The sequence below is a fragment of the Aotus nancymaae genome, unplaced genomic scaffold, assembly GCF_030222135.1.
Source record: "Aotus nancymaae isolate 86718 unplaced genomic scaffold, 86718_ANA_hifiasm-v0.15.2.pri h1tg000057l, whole genome shotgun sequence".
Taxonomy (NCBI): Eukaryota; Metazoa; Chordata; class Mammalia; order Primates; family Aotidae; genus Aotus; species Aotus nancymaae.
Window position 1 is genome coordinate 6,470,383 of NW_026988471.1, and position 18,680 is coordinate 6,489,062.

The 18,680-nt window shown below is 42.8% G+C and overlaps 1 protein-coding gene across 1 annotated transcript in view; it reads left to right on the plus strand.

The window, feature by feature from the left end:
* Positions 1-18,680, plus strand: part of RNF144A (ring finger protein 144A) — a 321,607-nt gene that overhangs the window by 295,054 nt on the left and 7,873 nt on the right. The window lies entirely within an intron of this gene.

Below are 18,680 nucleotides of genomic sequence, written 5' to 3' on the forward strand. Positions count from 1 at the left end.
CCAGAACCTCAGATGCAACAGAAAGGAAGGCAACGGAATCCCTGATTGTTGTTGTTGTTGTTTATTCAGCACAAAGCGTGATTACCTGGTATTGGGTGTGACAACGTATGAAAAGGCCTCTTATGTCATCAAAAGGGGATACAAACCCTTGCTGTGTCTTTAACTAAGGAAGTCACTTGCAGACTTTAACACGACATTGCCTCAACCATACAGTGAGATGACAACCGTCCATCCAACTTCTAGGATGTTGGAAAATTTGCTGGGGCAATCCCTGCTAAAGCTCCTTGTAGACTACCACTTGGGGAGCAAATGTCAGCGATTATGATGAGGCCGACGCAGACTCCAGCCAGTGGGGTGTCATCACGGAGAGTGGCAGAGACCTTGTTATCATAGTTTCCCAGTGACACTCAGCAGAGAACACATTCTAGTGATTCCAGAAAATGTATTTTTGGCTTTTTAGGCAGAGAGTAGAGTCAAGCCAATTGACTGTGAGATCATTCAGAAGAATGAGGAAGCTTCTGCATCTGTGGAGGCTCTATGGGCAGTCATGGGGTGGGGAGCTTCCTGTTTCCAAGGCACTAGCCCAGACTGCTTCACTGGGAAGGGGAGACGAGATGGCTGCTGCCCCCGTTGTCAGCTGGGGACAGGCAGGAAACTTCATTGCTTCTGGCTCCATCCAGCTGCTGCAAAGTCAGCCTCATGGACAGTGGTGATGACCCTGGGTTATAGTTCACAGGTGACACTTCCACCCATCAGCACCAGGGTCTACTGTATAAAATAACGAGAGGGTGTTTCCACCCTCAGGACTTTTGCGATTTCCCAATCCTCCTGCATTGGCATCTTCATACACTCTTGATGTTCATGTGCTTGTGAGGTTAACTGAAACACAGGTCCTGCCTAGATGCAAATCTCTAGCTAGGTCCTGCCTAGATGCAAATCTCTGCTCCTTTTTTTTTTGAGATGGAGTCTCACTCTGTCACCCAGGCTGGAGTGCAGAGGCACAGTATCAGCTCACTGCAACCTCTGCCTCCCGGGTTCAAGCAATTCTCCTGCCTCAGCCTCCCGAGTAGCTGGGATTATAGGCACATGCCACCACGCCCAGCTAATTTTTATATTTTTAGTGGAGATGGGGTTTCACCATATTGGCCAGGATAGTCTCGATCTCCTGACCTCATGATTCACCCACCTCTACCTCCCAAAGTGCTGGGATTACACGCATGAGCCGCCACGCCCGGCTTGCTCCATACTTTACTTATGATCCTACAACATTTAGTTCAATGTTTAGAGACTCAGCATCTTTGCATCAAAGTGGATGGTAAGAGCTACACAATGGATGTGATATGAAGCTTCAATCAGACCACAAAGGAGCCCCTAGTCCATGCCTGGTCCATTAACAGGGCTGTCTGAAGTTTGAGCTCCCTTGAGAGAAAGCACTCTCTTTCGTGTCTTCAAAGACTAGGTACTGGCTAACCTGTACTAGATGACCAAGTCATCGTCATTAAATGACTACACTGAGCCTCGTGTATGAAGGCAGCTTTTGGATGCTTCTCTGCCAGGTAAGTTATAGAACAAAGAACCTTAGAAAAGATTGTTCAGTCTGTAGTTAAAGGATGCTTCTAATGGGCTGTCTAGGAAAGTCATGAGAGTCTATTTTGGGGTCATACAACCTGAGTCAAATCCCGGGTCCTCTGCTTGCTATTCTGTAACTTTGGTAGATGTTAAGCATGAGCCGGAGTGTCAGGAGGCTATGACATAGCACATCCTAAGTGCTCAGCACGGAGAGTGGCACGGCGGGTACGCTCCACAAACGTGGGCAGTTCCTGCTGCATGGCTGAGTCTGCACCGATAACCGTGATGCCGATCTCACGGGCTGTGCGTCAAGTGCCGTGGCAAGGCACCACGCCCCGTGCTCGTGAGGCCCGTGTCTCACACACTCAGAGACACCTGTGGAGCTGTCGAGACCACATTGCATTTTGACCTCAGTGTTCTACTCGATGCGGGAGCCGCTGCTGCAGGTCCTGTGGGGAGGGTGACTTGGCCTCCTTAGAATCCTTGCCAGGCAGCCACGGAACGCACCGCCTCGCAGTGCTGTTGATTTCGTCCAGTAAAAGCCCCCCTTTGGAGAGTCTATTTTTTATTTTTTGAAGAAATCTTTATTCTCTCTCCAAATCTGTCTGTCTACTGACTTCTAAAGAAAAACGGAATTCTCCTTCTAGCACATGACAGTCCTTGAGCATCTCAACAATTTCCTTTCGTTAAAGTTATTGTGGTGCATTTGGTGTATTTTATTGTCATTATTTTATGCAGAGTCCTCTCTTGCCCCCCATCCCTGCTCCCCAGTTAGCATGTGTGTATTTAGAAAGAGAAAACTGGTCCCACTGTTAAGGATGAAATCAAAAGAAGACAGCAGAGACGCTTTAGCTTTACGGTTTGAGCCTGGCCACTGCATGGTTCCAGCCAGTCCCCATGGCCCTACGCTGCGTCAGGCCACTTCATCTGCTGACAGCTGGGGAGGCTCCAGGCAGCAGATCTCCGGGCTGCCTCCCACTCCTGCCACCTCTCTGCCCAAGCCCGGCTGTGGGAGCAGAGAGACACCAGCCAACTGCAGAGCTGACAGGCCTCAGGGCCGGGGCGGCGGAGGTTTCAGAAGCCCAGTCGTATGTGCCATCATGAAAGCACTCTCTGTTGGCTGTCTCTGAAGAATCTTCTTTTGGAAAGGTGTAAACATGTTGGCCCATCAGAGGAAGCCATAAATCTCCCTGTATACATAGCAGTACAGTGGTACCGAACGGAAGACAAGCGGTTGCCAATCTCACGTTTCACTTCAACCTGGCCATCTGGGTTGAGACAGAACTTGGGCTAACAAGCTGTACACACCCACAGCAAAGAAGCATTCCACTGGAAGCTTCTGGGGCTACTAAACTTTTCACGCCAACATGTTTCAGTACACTATGATGGCAGCTACGCCATTCCCCTAATTTCTCCCCAAATTTAGCCTTAAAGACTTACTATGGGATCTTCTCACACAGATAATGAAAGCTAAGTCTACTGAGAGTCAGGTAAAAAAAAAAAAAAATGGCCAGAGTTCTCACCAAGCAAATAGGCTCTGTGGGCCAGAAGACTCGGGATGAATTCAGATGCTTTGACACAGCAGCTGAGCAAGAGGCTTTTCTGATCTTCAGATGAACTCTAGGGTCATTCCAGTATCAGGCTAGCGTCAGAATATGTTTAAACTTTACTGGCTAAGTTAATCAAGGCTCATTCACTGATGAGGCAGATTCTACAGTGCTATATAAATCGCAGGAATATGATAGTAACCAACTTATATTCAGTGCCGAGGGTTCTTTATCTCAGATAAAATCCCACACTAGGCCGGTCTCAAGCTTGAGGTAGGTGCCTCACGGGGGCCGTGGCCCCTCTGAATCCAAGCTTGCCTGTGTGACTCCATCTGCTGCTGAGAGCAAATGTTCATCTGGCTGCTGGAGGTGCAGCTTTAGAGGGCTTCTTGTGGACTTGGATTGCAGAAGACAGGTATAGAATATCTATATTGCTTCATTCAGCCTCCCAAGCAACTTTCTGAAGCAATCATCTATCATCTGCCAAATACATGCTAGTTCTGTGGGGTTTATAAAGACCTATAAAAATGGTTAAGTTTGAATAATATAGCTGAAATATGCACATCTCATTAACCCATTTATGCTGGAGGTTGCACATTGTGTGTGTGTGTGTGGTGTGTGTGTGTGTGTGTATGTGAAAAATCAGACCTTGGCAATGACCTTGAGCAGTAGGGTATAAATAACTCCCACAAGTTTAGCATTCCAATAATGGAACACTAGGCATAAGTGGGTTAAAACCTTGTAAGGCAGGATGTTTTAACCAGACAACAACCAGTACAGAACCCTTGCTCAGAGTTCAGAGGAGGAGAGAGAGGTCTGGGCTTCAGTGAGCAGAGAAGGGCTAATGGGGTGAGCCATGTGCATTAAGTCCTGAGGGAGGGATCTGAATGGAGGCAAGAGGGAGAAGCTCCTCAAAGAGTTAGGGTGCGGTCCTCTGCCCTGCTTCCCTGAATCCCTCAGAGCTGAAGGAGGTGAGCCAGGCCTTAGCTGCTCTCTCTGGAGCCTTGCTTTCAATTGCGAGTGCTTGAAGATTAAGCTAATGAGCTTTCCTGCTGCGGGTGGTGGGGAGCCAATGCCTCCACCCTGGCACCCAGCCCTGGTTATTTTTCTTTTAAATAAAGAAACAGGCTGTCTAACATCAGGTGGAGACCTAGGTGCCTTGCACAGTCTCAGGTTGGAGAACATCTTTGCCTCGGGTGACAGATGGCCCCATCACACTTCATCTCTCAGACCTCTGGCCCCAGCCACACTGCACATATGACACTCGAGTTGGTGACACTCTGTCATCCATTCCCATTAACGTATGATAGAACTCAATCAGTCCAGCTGCCAGGCCAGCATCAGAGCGGAGTAGCAGGAAGCAAAGAAAACCACTTGGACTCCTGCATGACCTGCGTTCCTTTCCTCCCAGCCCTTACTTCAGTAAGGATTTCTTGCCAGCAGAGCAATTTTTGAATTCCCAGTTGATGATGAGGTTTTGAGTTGACCAAGCAAAGCCATTTATCAAGCCCCTGCTCCTCTTTGGAATCCTGGCAGGCGTGCCGCATACCGACTGCGAAGCCCCAGCAAGTCACAACTCTGTTTTTGCTCAGTGCTACCAAATTTGCAGGAGGTGTGTTTGTGGGTGAGAGTAAGTTTTGCAGGAAAACGTTTCCTGTTTGTGTATGGTTCTGCGCGTCAGGTTTTTATTCACCATTCTGTTGTTTATCGTGCTCTTTTCATTTTTTGTGTGCTTTGTTTTGTTCCTTGTTGCATTGCGATTGAGACTGATGTCAATTTTAAGACTCTAGAATTCTGTCTTTATGGTAGACTTGCAAAAAAAAAAAAAGTCACAAAGTTATTGGCACAAGAAGAGACTGTGGCATCATACCAGTGACTGACTATCTCGCCTTTGCTCCCCCTTATTTCTTAGTAACGGGACTCCTGATTTTATTATGTGCCTGTCTACACCCTACATTTCCCAGCTTTTCTCTAAGCTCGGTATAGCCACGATGCTCTGCTCTGACTAATGAGCTGTAAATGTGTGTTACATATGACTTTGGGGCAGCACCCTAAGATAGAGTAGGCGAGCCACACTCTTCTTCCTCTATCCAGTCCCGTATGAGAATGTGCTGCTGGGACGAGGAGGGTGAGGACCGGAGCTCAGCGATGGCAGGGAGCATGTGGTCCTTGCAGGCGACGAGGAACCACCCTGTCAACCCAGGACTCTTCTTGTTCATGAGAAAATTAAATCTTGTGGTTTATGCCACCACTGCTTAGGTTTTCTGTTATACGCACCCAAAATTAATCACAGCTGCCATGTCAGTAACATTTCAAAGTTACCTTTACTTTACTGGGAAAGTTTTGTTCATCCCCCATGCATGAAATGCCTGTCCATTACATACACTCCCCACTGGTTCTCTCACTGCTCTTAGGATGATGACAGGGCCACCATGATGGCAGTGCTCCTCTGAAACACTCTGCGTCTTCCTCCCCCTCGTTCTCCATCCCTCTGTGCCTTCCTTCCTTCAGTATCCATCCAGTGCTTCCCATGTGACAGACGCTGCACTGGAGGGCGACCCTTATGGTGCTTTAACTTAGTGGTGGGGAGAAAAGACAGGAGCATTTACAAATTTGGCAAAAGTCGCAAAGAGTAGTATGAGATTTTATGTTCCGAGGCCTCACCACGGGTGACACAATGGTGTCGGGTGATAAGGTTTTGGTATTTGCCCCTGCCCCAATCTCATGTTGAAATGTGATCTTCAGTGTTGGAGGTGGGGCCTGCTGGGAGGTGTTTGGGTCACAGGGGACAGATCCCTCATGGCTTGGGTGCTATCCTCACAGTAGTGGGTGAATTCTCTGAGATCTGGTTGTTTGAAAGTCTGCGGCATCCCCCCTCTTGCTCCTGCTCTCCCCATGTGATAACTGGGCTCCCCGCTTTGTCTTCCACGATAATTGGAAGCTCCTTGAAGCCTCCTCAGAAGTCAAGTAGATGCCAGTACCCTATGTCTTATACAGCCTGCAGAACTGGGAGTCCATTAGACCTCTTTTCTATAAGGTATTCCCTTATAGAAATTCAAGAATAACTTTGTACATGGAGCCTGGAGGGATAAGTAGGAATTAGCTGAATGAAGAAAGAGTGAAAAAAGCTTCAGATGGAAGGTTCATCACAGGTAAAGGCCTTGAAATAGGGAAAGATGGAAAAAAAGTCACAGAAGGCCTGAAGCATACCCCGTGTGGCCCAGAAAAGAAATAAAGTGTGGCTGGGCATGGTGGCTCATACCTGTAATCCCAGAACTTTGGGAAATCAAGGTAGGAGGTTTACCTGAGCCCAGGAGTTTAAGACTGGCCTGGGCAACATGGTGAAATCCTGTCTCTCCAAAAAATACAAATATGTATATATACCTGGGCATGGTGATGTGTGGTTGTAGTCCTAGCTACTCAGGAGGCTAAGGCAGGAGCATCACTTGAGCCCAAGAGGTCAAGGCTGCAGTGAGCCATGATTACCCCATTGCACTCCAGCCTGGGGAACAGAGCAAGACCCTGTCTCAAAAATAAATAAATAAATTTGTGTGTGTGTCTGTGTGTGTGTGTGTGTGTGAGAGAGAGAGAGAGAGAGAGTGAGAGAGAGAGAAGATTGAGATGAGTTTGGAGAAGTTGGCCAGAGCCAAGCAGATTATTCAGGCCCTCATTCAATTGCAGAAGGCTTGGTGAGCATGCAGCTTCCTTGTGGGTTTGAACTTCATCTTGAAAAACCATAGAAAACATTTGAAGGATTTTAAACCTGGAAATGACATAATGAAGTGTGCGTTTGAAACGCCTCCTGTTTGCTATGGTATGAGGAACAAGCAGGAGGAAGGCTAGAAAGGTTGGTCCCAAAGTCTTAAGAATGTTGCTTTATTGATCTTACTGATCAGGGCTGAGTGATGCTGCTCATGCCCACTGCACACTTTAATTCCAGTTCTTCCCTTGTTTATTCATCTTCATACCTTTCCTTGCATGTGTTTTGCTGTTTTCTCTGTCTGCAATTTCCATGTTAATCAGCTAGCTTGATGTTTGCAGGAATGTGTCTGCAGCAAGTTACTCATTTCTTTTTCTCTTATCCTTTCTCTCCCAGAGTTCCTCCTGTTCTCAAAGGTATCCAGTTAATGCCATCATGAGTGGTCATTAGTAGCCATTCTTTCAGTATTCCTTTGTTTAACCAACTGAATAGAATGTCTTAACAAAGCGTTACCCTCCAGTACTCCTGGGTCTAGGAGCCCGAGGATATCTTTCCGAGATGCTGAGGGCCACATCTTGGATGGAGTCTGGGAGTGAGTGGGCCTGGCAGTTGGCCTCTGCCCCTTTCACACATATCAAAATGGGGCTTTATCTGCTTTATGAAAAATGAGTTTCTGAATAAGAGTTTGCTTGAAAAATAACCCACTGACATTACAGGCTTAAGAATGCTGCTCTGCAGAACTAATACTTCCAGATCAGCAATTTGTCATTTCATCAACCTGTTTGCTTAAGACCATCTTAGGCTTTGTCCCAGCCCTTGCGCCGGGACGCCTGCAGCAGCAGCCCTGCCGCCCCTCTTTCAACTCCAGCCCTTCCCTACAGATCTCAACACCTGACCGCCTACACATTTACTCCACACTGGGCCTAAGCTTTCGTTCCTGGTTTCTTCTTTTTTTTTCTTTTTCAGGTGGAGTTTTGCTCTTATTGCCCAGGTTGGAGTACAATGGCACCATCTTGGCTCATTGCAACTTTTGCCTCCCGGGTTCAAGTGATTCTCCTGCCTCAGCCTCTCGAGTAGCTGAGATTACGGGCATGCGCCACCATGCCTGGCTTATTTTCTGTATTCTTAGTAGAAACGGGGTTTCACCGTGTTAGCCAGGCTGATCTCGAACTGTTGACCTCAGGTGATCCTCCCTCCTCAGCCTCCCAAAGTGCTGGGATTATAGGTTAGAGCCACCATGCCCGGCCCGTTCCTGGTTTCTAAGTCCTGGGTAATTTCCTCCTTAAACAACCAGCATGCTGTGCTCCCCTCTTACAAGTCAAAGCTCTCTTTTTTCTGTCTTATTGGCCAGACTCTAATTCATCTCAATTTTCCTCACCCTCTCTCCCTTCCTGCTAGCCAAAATGCTTTTTCCTAAGTTCAAAGCTTAGCTCATTTTCTACCTCTTGCAGGAAAATGCCCATCATTAGGTCTCCTTTCCCCAGGATCATTAAACGTGAATCACTTGTGCATCAGACACAGCCCTGAACCACTGATTGGACATAATCTTGTGACATCTTCTGTTGCCATTTTCTCAGCTAGATTATAAACTGTGAGAGCAAGGGCCACATTTCATGGAGAGTTAAGCCAGAAGAGTATGTTTAAGCAAGACAGTGTCTTTTCATGAGAACATCAGGCAATTTTTTTTATACTTTAAGTTCTGGGGTACGGATTGTTACATAGGTATGCACAGACCATGGTGGTTTGCTGCATCCATTCCCCAGTCATCTACATTAGGTATTTCTCCTAATATTATCCCTCCCCAATCCCCCTACCCCTTGCTATTCCTCCCCTATCTCCTCCACCCCCCAGCTTTTTTTTGAGATGGAGTTTCACTCTTATGGCCCAGGCTGGAGTGCAATGATGAGATCTGGGCTCACTGCAACCTCCTTCTCCCAGGTTCAAGTGATTCTCCTGCCTCACTCTTTCCAGTAGTTGGGATTATAGGCATGTGCCACCACATCCAGCTAATTTTGTATTTTTAGTAGAGACGGGATTTCTCCATGTTGGTCAGGCTGGTCTCAAACTCCCAATCTCAGGTGATTCACCTGCCCTGACCTCCCAAAGTGCTGGGATTACAGGTGTGAGCCACCATGCCTGGCCCAAACATTAAGCAATTTTAATGGGGCCCCTGTGGATTCTTCTTCATTTGCTGTGTTATAGGGTGTGAAATGTATCTTCTTACTTCTAGAGGACACTAGGAGATGAACTATTTTCTGTCTTTGAGGAAGTGCGGCTAAGCTCTCAGTGACAGATGATTGGAACTCTGGGTTCAATGAGCATCAGGAGCTGTTGGGAAAGTGAGAGAGGACAGAAGGCTTTGCAGAGGCAGCACAGACCCAAGGATGAGAATTGAGAGTGGTGGGGGAAGGTGAGGGAGGGCAGTGAAAATAATGCCTGCAGAAGCCCCAGAGTCTCAGTTGTCCTGGAGGAAGTTACCCCAGAAAAAAGAATTCTGACTTTTGTGAAAAAGCTGGTGATTTGGGCGGTGTGTCTTGAGTGTGCAGGAGCCTGTAACAGAGGAGGTCCTGCCTTCTGACAGCACAGAATTTAGCTGGGACAGAACCTGCCAGTGCCAGTCCACAGAGTTCATGCCCAGAATTCCTCCTGCAGGCCCTGGAGAAAGCTTTACTGAGACAGGTACCATGTCCACTGCTTAGACAAAGTAGCACCCAACTGCCACAGCCTTTGCTCTGTTCCCTTTCAATTGTGCATGAGAGCACCTACAATCCCTAAAACAACTGTGGGTGCAATGATGAGTTGTGGACAGTTCATAGGGAATTTAGTGGCAGGAAAGTTCTTGCAAATAAGCTTGGGATGGCAAAACTGAAAAAGAGCAAGACCCTTGAGCTGGAACCGTGACGTCTCTCTTACGTTTTAAGTTGGCTATTTTAAGGAAAGATGGTAACACTAAAATGTCAATTCTTGCCTTCTTTACTCCACCTAATCTGTAATCAATGATGCCTTCTACCTGGAGGCTCAGTCACACCTTAACTCCTGGGTGTTAATACCAGCCCTGGACCCCCAGGTCCCTCCACTGAACCCTCAATCCTCTCCCTAGAACTTGTCAAGCTTTTCCCCCAGGAACTTGGAATCTACTTGCCTGCCCTTACTGCACAGAACGTATGGCCTGCCTACTGTTAGCCAGGTTCTGTGTAAGGTGCTGGAGACATTCCAGGTTCTACTTGTCCCTTGGATCCCCTTTGCTGGGTCCACACTCATGATATGGTTTCCCTTGATGAATACCAATGACTACTGTGACCATATCTCACACTTTGGGCTCAGTGGACTGGATTTGAATACACCTATCTGAGATCATCCCTACAACTTTCTGGTATTTATAGTCTATGATCCTGCCTTCTTTTTCTCATCCCCACTAGCCAATGTTTCTGATATCTCAGAACTAAGTCATAACATTCTTGTAATTAGCAGAGAAGAACCTTATTGGCCTTTTCTTGAAGCACAGTTGGTTAATTTCAGATCAAAAGGGACAGTATGGTTCATTTTCAGAGCATGTGGCTCTGAGCCATTAAATGCACCTGTGTTGAAAAATGACCGTCTTGCTTGTAAAATTCAGTAATTACTTACTGAAGCAATTGCATGTCTTCCTGTGTGAGGATCGGTAGCAGTTGGGGGAAATTTCACTGTGGCTGGTGGGAACTGAAGCTGAGATAAAGGCAGGGAGCGTGTGTGTCAACAGCTGGGAGGTGCCACATCACCTGCGCATGGGGCAAGTGGGCACGACAGAAGACCAAGCAGCATTCGCCACTTTCCCAGTGCAAGCAAGCATCTGGGGAAGGGAACTCCCAGGGAACAGACCGGGCCGTAGAAAAGGCCAGGTGTTATTCGTTCATCAGGCATTGTTAAGCATAGGTGCTGCCATTGCAGAGAGGGCTTGGTCAGTGAGTCCAGCCAACCCATCTGTTCTGCCTGCCGTGCCCTCTGCTGTGTTAGGCGTTGCATGAGAATGCGAATGTCCGTGAAACGTACAGCCTCTGTCTCAATGTCTCAGGATACAGAACCATTATGTGAACCATGAAAGAAGCCACCAAACAAACCATGTCGCCCAACCATGCACTGGGAGACAGAGGTGAGGTTTGTTCTAACATTTTAAAACTGGAATTATACCTTTCTTATCGGCTGCACAACTACAAATGCAGAATGTCTCAATAGCACACCATTTCCTTCTCTCAGAACCTCAGCTCACTCACCTTGATTCTGAACTCAAGGTATCAATCAATTCAAAGATTCCTCTTCCTTCTGATATCCTACTTAACAACCTTTGAGCCCAGCATACCAGTAATCAAAACTGTGTTCACTTCCCCTAATGAAAAAATCATTTGCAAATTGTCTACGTAGTTTTTCTCACTGTAGTAAGTCAACACGACTCAATTATTATTAAAGCTTCTATGTTTGAGAAGCGAACTTTTCATAATTTGGAGGACCCAACAAAATTCAGCTGTGATTTTCCCTAACCATGGCATGGACCAGGGCTCTGGGTCAGATCCTGCTTCCGTCTTTTCCACTGGAGGCTGCTTGCTCAGAGGGGTGAGTCCCATGCGGGGCCTCTGCTCTGGTTTGACTGAGGTCACTAAGTACTAAGCTTTATTATCTCTTGGGAAAATTAGATACGACCTGTGGAAGTCTTTGCTCTGATTGGAATTGTTTTCTTAAAATTATTGGTGAAATTGTGTTTATCTGGCCTGACTTTGTCTTGCTCTATATTATCAAGAACATTGTCTGAAAGACCACGGGTTAGTAGAGAAAATTCCTACAAATCCATCAACAAAACTGACTCCAAGGACTGAAGAGTTTGTGGCCCTGTGGTGCCACTGTCCCTCACTGAGCAAACTTGGCCTTGGGTCACCATCTCCACACCTCAGTGTCTGCTTTCCTCTATTTTGTCTTTGCATCTCTGAGAGTTAATTTAAAAGATAAAATCTCCAAAACTGCCTCTTCTGGGAAAGGCAGATTGTCAGTTCTGAGGACAGAAATGGCTGTCCCCCTTAGAATTAGCTGGTATGAAGCAGAGAGTTCAAAATGTCATCTTCAACCAGCTGTCAGCAGCGCTCACTAGATGACGTCTCCCTCGTCCTTACCCTAGCTGGCTGGGTGCTTGCTCCCCGTCATTAATGCATGTGTCCCTAATGTTTGTGTGTGCCATATGTGGCATCATTTCATCGATTATAATTTCACCAATGATAACTTGAGGAACCATCAATGTGGCCAAATTATCCATCTTAGAAGTGCCTCAGAGCTAAAAGTCTTGACAATTTATAGTATTTAATAATATGGCTATATCAGTTGGTACGAAAAATAATTTTTAAAAATTCAGACTAAAAAATAGCTTCATTAAAATGTGTTCTGAGGAAGAATTTAGCTCTTAATTTCCTTTAAATCCACAAGTGTAATTATCTTCAATCAAGATCTAAAATCACTGTCTTCTTGTAGATATGCCAGTGCTTAACTTTTAAAAATCAATCCTGCTGGGTATGGTAGCTCACGCCTATAATCCCAGCACTTCGGGAGACCAAGGTGGGCAGATCACTTGAGATCAGGAGTTGGAAACCAGCCTGAACAAGATGGTGAAACCCCGTCTCAACTAAAAATACAAAAATTAACTGGGTGTGGTGGTGGCTGCCTGTAATCTCTGCTACTCAGGAGGCTGAGGCAGGAGAATTACTTGAACCTGGGAGGCAGCAGTTACAGTAAGCCGAGATCATGCCACTGCACTCCAGCCTGGGCAATGGAGTGAGACTCTGCCTCAGGAAAAAAGAAATCAATCTTACTACTCAGTCTGTTCCTCTTGTTCAGAGTGAATGAATGCCCAATGGTATTAATAGGTACCTCTGATAGCTTCAGACATTCCCTGCTTCCTAGTCAATAATTGCTACCTGGGATCCTCTGACGGAGAAAATAATTTTTCCTTTTATGATATCCACCATCCAACTTAACTGGGGAGCTTGGTTAGTAAATAGAATTGGTGTGTTAAATGCTTCTTGTCAGATCTCTTCCCTGAAATTCCTGAATTTCCCTCTATAACTACTGTAGACACAGACTTATTGGTATTTTTGTGCTTAAATCAGACCCAAATTTGAGGATTTCTTTAAAACATCAGACTCTACATGAGCCAACATTCTACAGAAGTTGAAAAATTATTAGGGCTGAGCCCAACTATGTTCAGACAGGCATCTAAATCTTTACCCAATCTTGCAAAATATCTTTTGAAACTATGTGTGAAGAAAGGAATAAAGCTCATAGTTGAAGAAACAACACAAAAATGTATTAATTACTCTACCTTGCACCAGCCATCGTGATATGGTTTCACTGTGTTCCCACCCAAATCTTATCTTGAATTGTAGCTCCCATAATTTCCATGTGTCGTGTGGGAGGAACTCAGTGGGAGGTAATGAAATCATGATGTGGGTTTTTCCCATGCTGTCCCCATGATAGTGAATAAGTCTCATGAGACCTGATGGTTTTATAAAGGGGAGTTCACCTGCACATGTTCTTTTGCCCGCTGCCATGTAAGACATGACTTTGCTCCTCCTTTGCCTTCTACCGTAATTGTGAGGCCTCCCCAGCCATGTGGAACTGTGAGTCAACTAAACCTTTTTCCTTTATAAATTACCCAGTCTCAGGTACATCTTTATTAGCAGCATGAGAACAGACTAATACACCTTATAACACTGTTATCCCACTTACGAAGAAACTCAGTGGGCAGGGATACAGATTCATTCAAGATCTCAGATCTAACAATAAAATAATTATCCCCATTTTCTTTCAGTAATATCAAATCTAAATTCCATTTATTTTTCCTTAATCCCACCCAAGGCAACCTATTATATAGTTGCCAATCTATGTTCTGCCTTTTACCGCAAACTTTAGGTTCAGATAGCCACTACTTGTTGTCCTTTTCTTGAAGATCTAACAGTACATACGGATGTAAACTTTCTTTCTTCAGGGATTTACTGAAGTTTTGTTTCCTTTTCAAGATTTTCTAATCAGGATTTCAAGGCCTTCTGGTTGTCCTGTTAGTCTACCTTAATCATCTGTGGATAACCTTTCGCTAAGGCCTAAAGAGAACATGAGCTTTCAAATGAATTCTAGTTACCATCTGACTCATTCAGCCACAGAAGGACATAAGTTATCAAGGAAAAAAAATTGTAATGTTGCCAGCAAAAGTTCCAGTATCTCAGGCATGGTGTATCTCAGAAAAGTGAATTTCTCTCCTACAATTATGACAAAGCATGGGAAGCTTCCCTCAGCCGACTCAGTGGAGATACTCAGTGGATCCCCAAATTTTGCCACTATTGTAAACAATGGTTTCTGAACTTCTGTGTTTTTATTCTCTTTATGACCTGATTTCATCCTTTTGACAGAATCTGTCCCTTCAAAATGCAAGTATAAATGTCCAATTTGCAAAATAAATTATTTAATACCCCCTACACTTTCTGGCCACCCAGGTCTAGCTGTCATTAATATTTTTCCTGTTTTTCAGGAATAATCTGATCAAGACCTTGGTATTTTAACTCAGCTACATAAAAATCACCAAAAACAGCCTTGTTCTCAATGCAGTGGCCAAGTCCTACCTGCCATGCCTGAAAGCTATGGAGGTTACCACCAAATTCACAGGGGCTTCTTCTGATGTAGTTTTGGGTCTTCCTTGAATCCTATGATTCTGCATGCAGTAGAATCTTCATTACTTACTGAAAATAAGGAAATTTTGGGGCCGCCTCATATTCTGTGAGTTATGGTTACTTTTCTTTTGCATTTATTATTGTTGCTATAACACTTTATTATCAAAAGGAGAAATACAGGACTAATTAGCCTTTATCCAAGACATGTCCATGGCCTGGGTAGATTTACTAGACATTCCTTTGAATGATTCTGCTTGATCTTTATGATTGATAAATCATGGCTAGAGAGATAAAAAGGAAATAATCAGAATGAATATACCCTAAATATTTCAATTCATACTTTGAATCTGAATCATAACTAGGGGTTAGAACAGTTCTGATGACAGGACTGACTGTCCTAACCAGATAGAGCATGGTAAATGTTCAGGAACAAGAAACTGTGTCGACTTTTGGGTTTGTCCTTGGCACAGAGATGCTGAGTAAAGATCTCTATTAAAAATGGGCAAGTTGATGTTTAGATTAGACACCTGTATCAGGGGTTCAAACAGGGAACAAGAATGGCCAGGGTGTGTGTGTGTGTGTGTGTGTGTGTATACACACACATATACATACACACATATATACATACATATGTATATATAGAGAGAGATGTATTGCTATTCACAGGGAAATTTCTTGTTATTCTCCCTTCTAAGAGAAGTTTCAACTCTGTTCTGAAGGCCTTTCAACTGATTGAATCAGGCTCACCTATGTTATCTAGAATAATCTTTCTTACTTAAAGTCAACTGATTATAGTTTTAATCATAAGTTCAAAGTACCTTTACAGCAACACCTAGATTATTCTTCGATTAAATAACTGGGGACTATGCCGTAGCCAAATTGACACATAAAACTGACCATCACAATGCCTTAATGATTTAAAAAATGGAGTTATTGTAAAGGTAGATGCTCACTCAAGTGAAAATAAAAGGTCACCTAGAAGTTAAGGGAAACATTCTGGCTAAATATTTTATTAAGCAGATGGCCCTTGCATAGGTAGGTTCTTGTGCCTTTGATATGCCCAAATAACTAAATTTTGAACACCAGAAACCATTTTAGGGTAGATAAATATTTCATCCCAGTTATCAGAGATAAACTTGGAAAAGCTTTGATGGTTTGGTTGCATACGAATAATTTCTGATGATCTCAAAATGATACTGGTGGCCTCAAAGTGATATAGAACCTTGAGTGGAAGCTGGCTAATATCCAAATGAGGTTGAGCATTACAGCAAGAAAAATTGGCCACTATTCTAAACCAACATTGATAGAGAATGCCAGAAAGAAATAAATGTTCTTATTGCTTGTGGGTTCTAAGGGCAGGCATCCTTAACAGCAATGTCATCATGGGAAACTATAAAGAGCAAGCCATACATGTAGCCAAACCCACGTTCAGATGACACTGACAGGTGAAGGGAGTTGGAGAATCAAACTGAGGTGAGGAAAAAATTAGAGAATTCAAAACTTGTAAAGTTCTTGTAAGCACAAAGCAGCACCATTTACAAAGATAAGACTTCTGACCATAGAAAGTGATCTCAATTTTAATGGCCTGAGTCCAGTATGTTGTGATCACAGTTTTGAAATATTAAATTCATGGAGGGTGTGTATGTGTGTGTGTGTGTGTGTGTGTGTGTGTATTTCTGACGATTATTTAAACAGAGTGTTTAAGACATCAAGGACAGTTTTTGGAGAATATTTTATTATGGTGATAATCACTTACATTGTTGAATTCATTCTGTAATACTTTTTTATATGATAAAATTAATGCCAAATTCAAAGAAGTATTATTTCCTAAAGATTTGTAATCATTGATTGGCTCAAAACCGATCACTACCAATAATTTTTAATGGGGTTGGGGAGATTAAAAAATAAGGTTTTTTTTTGCATCTTTCTAACAAATTATTTGGAACCTATGCTCACAGAAATCTCTGTTAAATATCTGAATAGGAATTTGAAAAGGATGGCAGATGAAAATTTGCAGAACAGCCAATTTTGCAAACTAAACTCTTCAATACTCGTCCCTCACTCCTACCCAGGTCTAGCTTTCAATAATATTTTCTTCTATTTTTTGGGAGTAATCTGCCCAGGATCTTGGTATTTTAACTCAACTACATAGAAATCAACCCAAAGCAGCCTGGTACTTGTTTCAGTGACCAAGTCCTACCTGTCGTACCTGAAGGCTATGGGACCTACCACCAAATTCACGGAGGCTTCTCCTGATATAGTTTTGGGTCTTCCTTTGACCTTATGATTCTGTGTGCAGTAGAATCTTTACTTACTGAAAATAAGTAAATTTTTGAGCTGGCTCATATTCTGTGAAATTTTGTTATTTTTCTTCTTAAAATTAGTTTTTTTAAATCTGTAATCTTGTTTTGAAGAAAAATTTTTTCTAATATTAGTAACACATGTACTTGATATTTTATGATAAAGTTTGGAAATATCTTTTTCCTCTTTACATACAGTGTTAATGTCTTTATATGTTTTAACTTCCCTCCCAATTCCATCTTCCATCCTCTCTAAAATTTTTGCCTAGAATTTTAGTTATATCTTATTTAAATAAGAAATATTCTTACAGTATTTACTGTAAACTCTTTGGCCTCTTGATCTTTTTTTTCTACTTTATGGAAAACATATTTTAATAGTTCTTGTTTTTTATGAAGATGTACAGATTATGAATGCTTCCAGTATATGTAGGTTTGAAAATGCTACCATTCTAATCTTTGCCTGAAATAAGAGATAAGCTGGATATAAAATCCTAAATTGAAAATTGTTTCCCCTCTGCACTTTAAGTATAATACTAAAGATTTCTGACATCTATAGTTACTGATCAGAAGTCTGCTTTCCTTCCTACATTGATCATTTGAAAATAATTGATCTAATCCTGTCTTGTAGTTTAATATGACTTTTTCTTAATAAGACATATAGTTTCATAACATAGTGACTATGTATAGATTTGTTTTTCATGATTCTACCTAAATGATATTATTTTTAAATCTGAAGACTAATGTATTTTTTCATCTGAAAAAGATTTTTTATATTTTAATGTGGTTTTACCAATATTATTTTACATAATATATTGTTATTTATTGCTTCTTTTGAATATGTTAAATATACTTAAGTTTCTATTAGATTTGTTCGGTCATAACTAATTATTTAAATATAAATTGTATTATTTGTTGTGTTTTCCAACCATCTCTTCTTGGTAGTGTGATTCCTTCTTCATCTATAATTTATAAACATATTTCAGCTGGGACAATTTTCCATGGGTGTTTTTCTCCACAAATGCTCTGCCTTTTGAAGGCATACTTACAGGGTTGTTTCACATCAGTTTTTTTTTTTTTTTTTATCAGCTTATACAATGATTTCTGAACTTTAATTTGTATATATTAACACAAGTTTCAATATTTTTGAAGCTCTCTCTGATTCTATCCATGACTTAAGACAACTGCTTACTTCTGGGCATGCCCTTGAGCTTCAGGCAAAATTGTGCTAGTTCCAGCTTATGACTGGTCCAGCCCTTGGCTATCTGCAGGGTTTCCATCTCTGCTTCTGATGATTTCTATAGTTTTCATCTCCATTTCAGTTCTGGGATTAAAATTTATTTTATAAAACATACACCCCCTGGACTTGCCCATGGGCTGCATGGCTTCAAATCTCACTCATTAACATGGCAATGGATTTCATCTTTAGTTCTGGTGTCCAGAGATTTTTCTTTCCTGTTTTTGGCTTTAATATTTAGAGAAGGTCATCTGTAATTTCTATGTTTTAGGAATGAGTGAAGGTACTGGGTGGGGTTTCTTATGTTCTCAGTTCTTGATCCTGTCTGGAAATCTACAATGTTGTTTTTATCTGCTTCAAATATATTTAATAGGTTTTCTTATTCTATTTTAGCTGTTATAACAAAATCACAAAGTGGCATGAAGACTGAAATCATGAATACTGAACCATTGCTCTTAGGAGAAAAATAAGATTACGCATCTATGAGTCTCTAGTCATGTGTTCATCAACCAACCAGTACACAGCCTTGTTTTATGTGTAGTTATGTTTAAAGACACCTTATTTATTGCATACTGTTGATTAATTAAAATTGAACTCACAGCCAATTGCATAATTTGGCCTGAATTAATCTTATCTAGAACACATATTTTT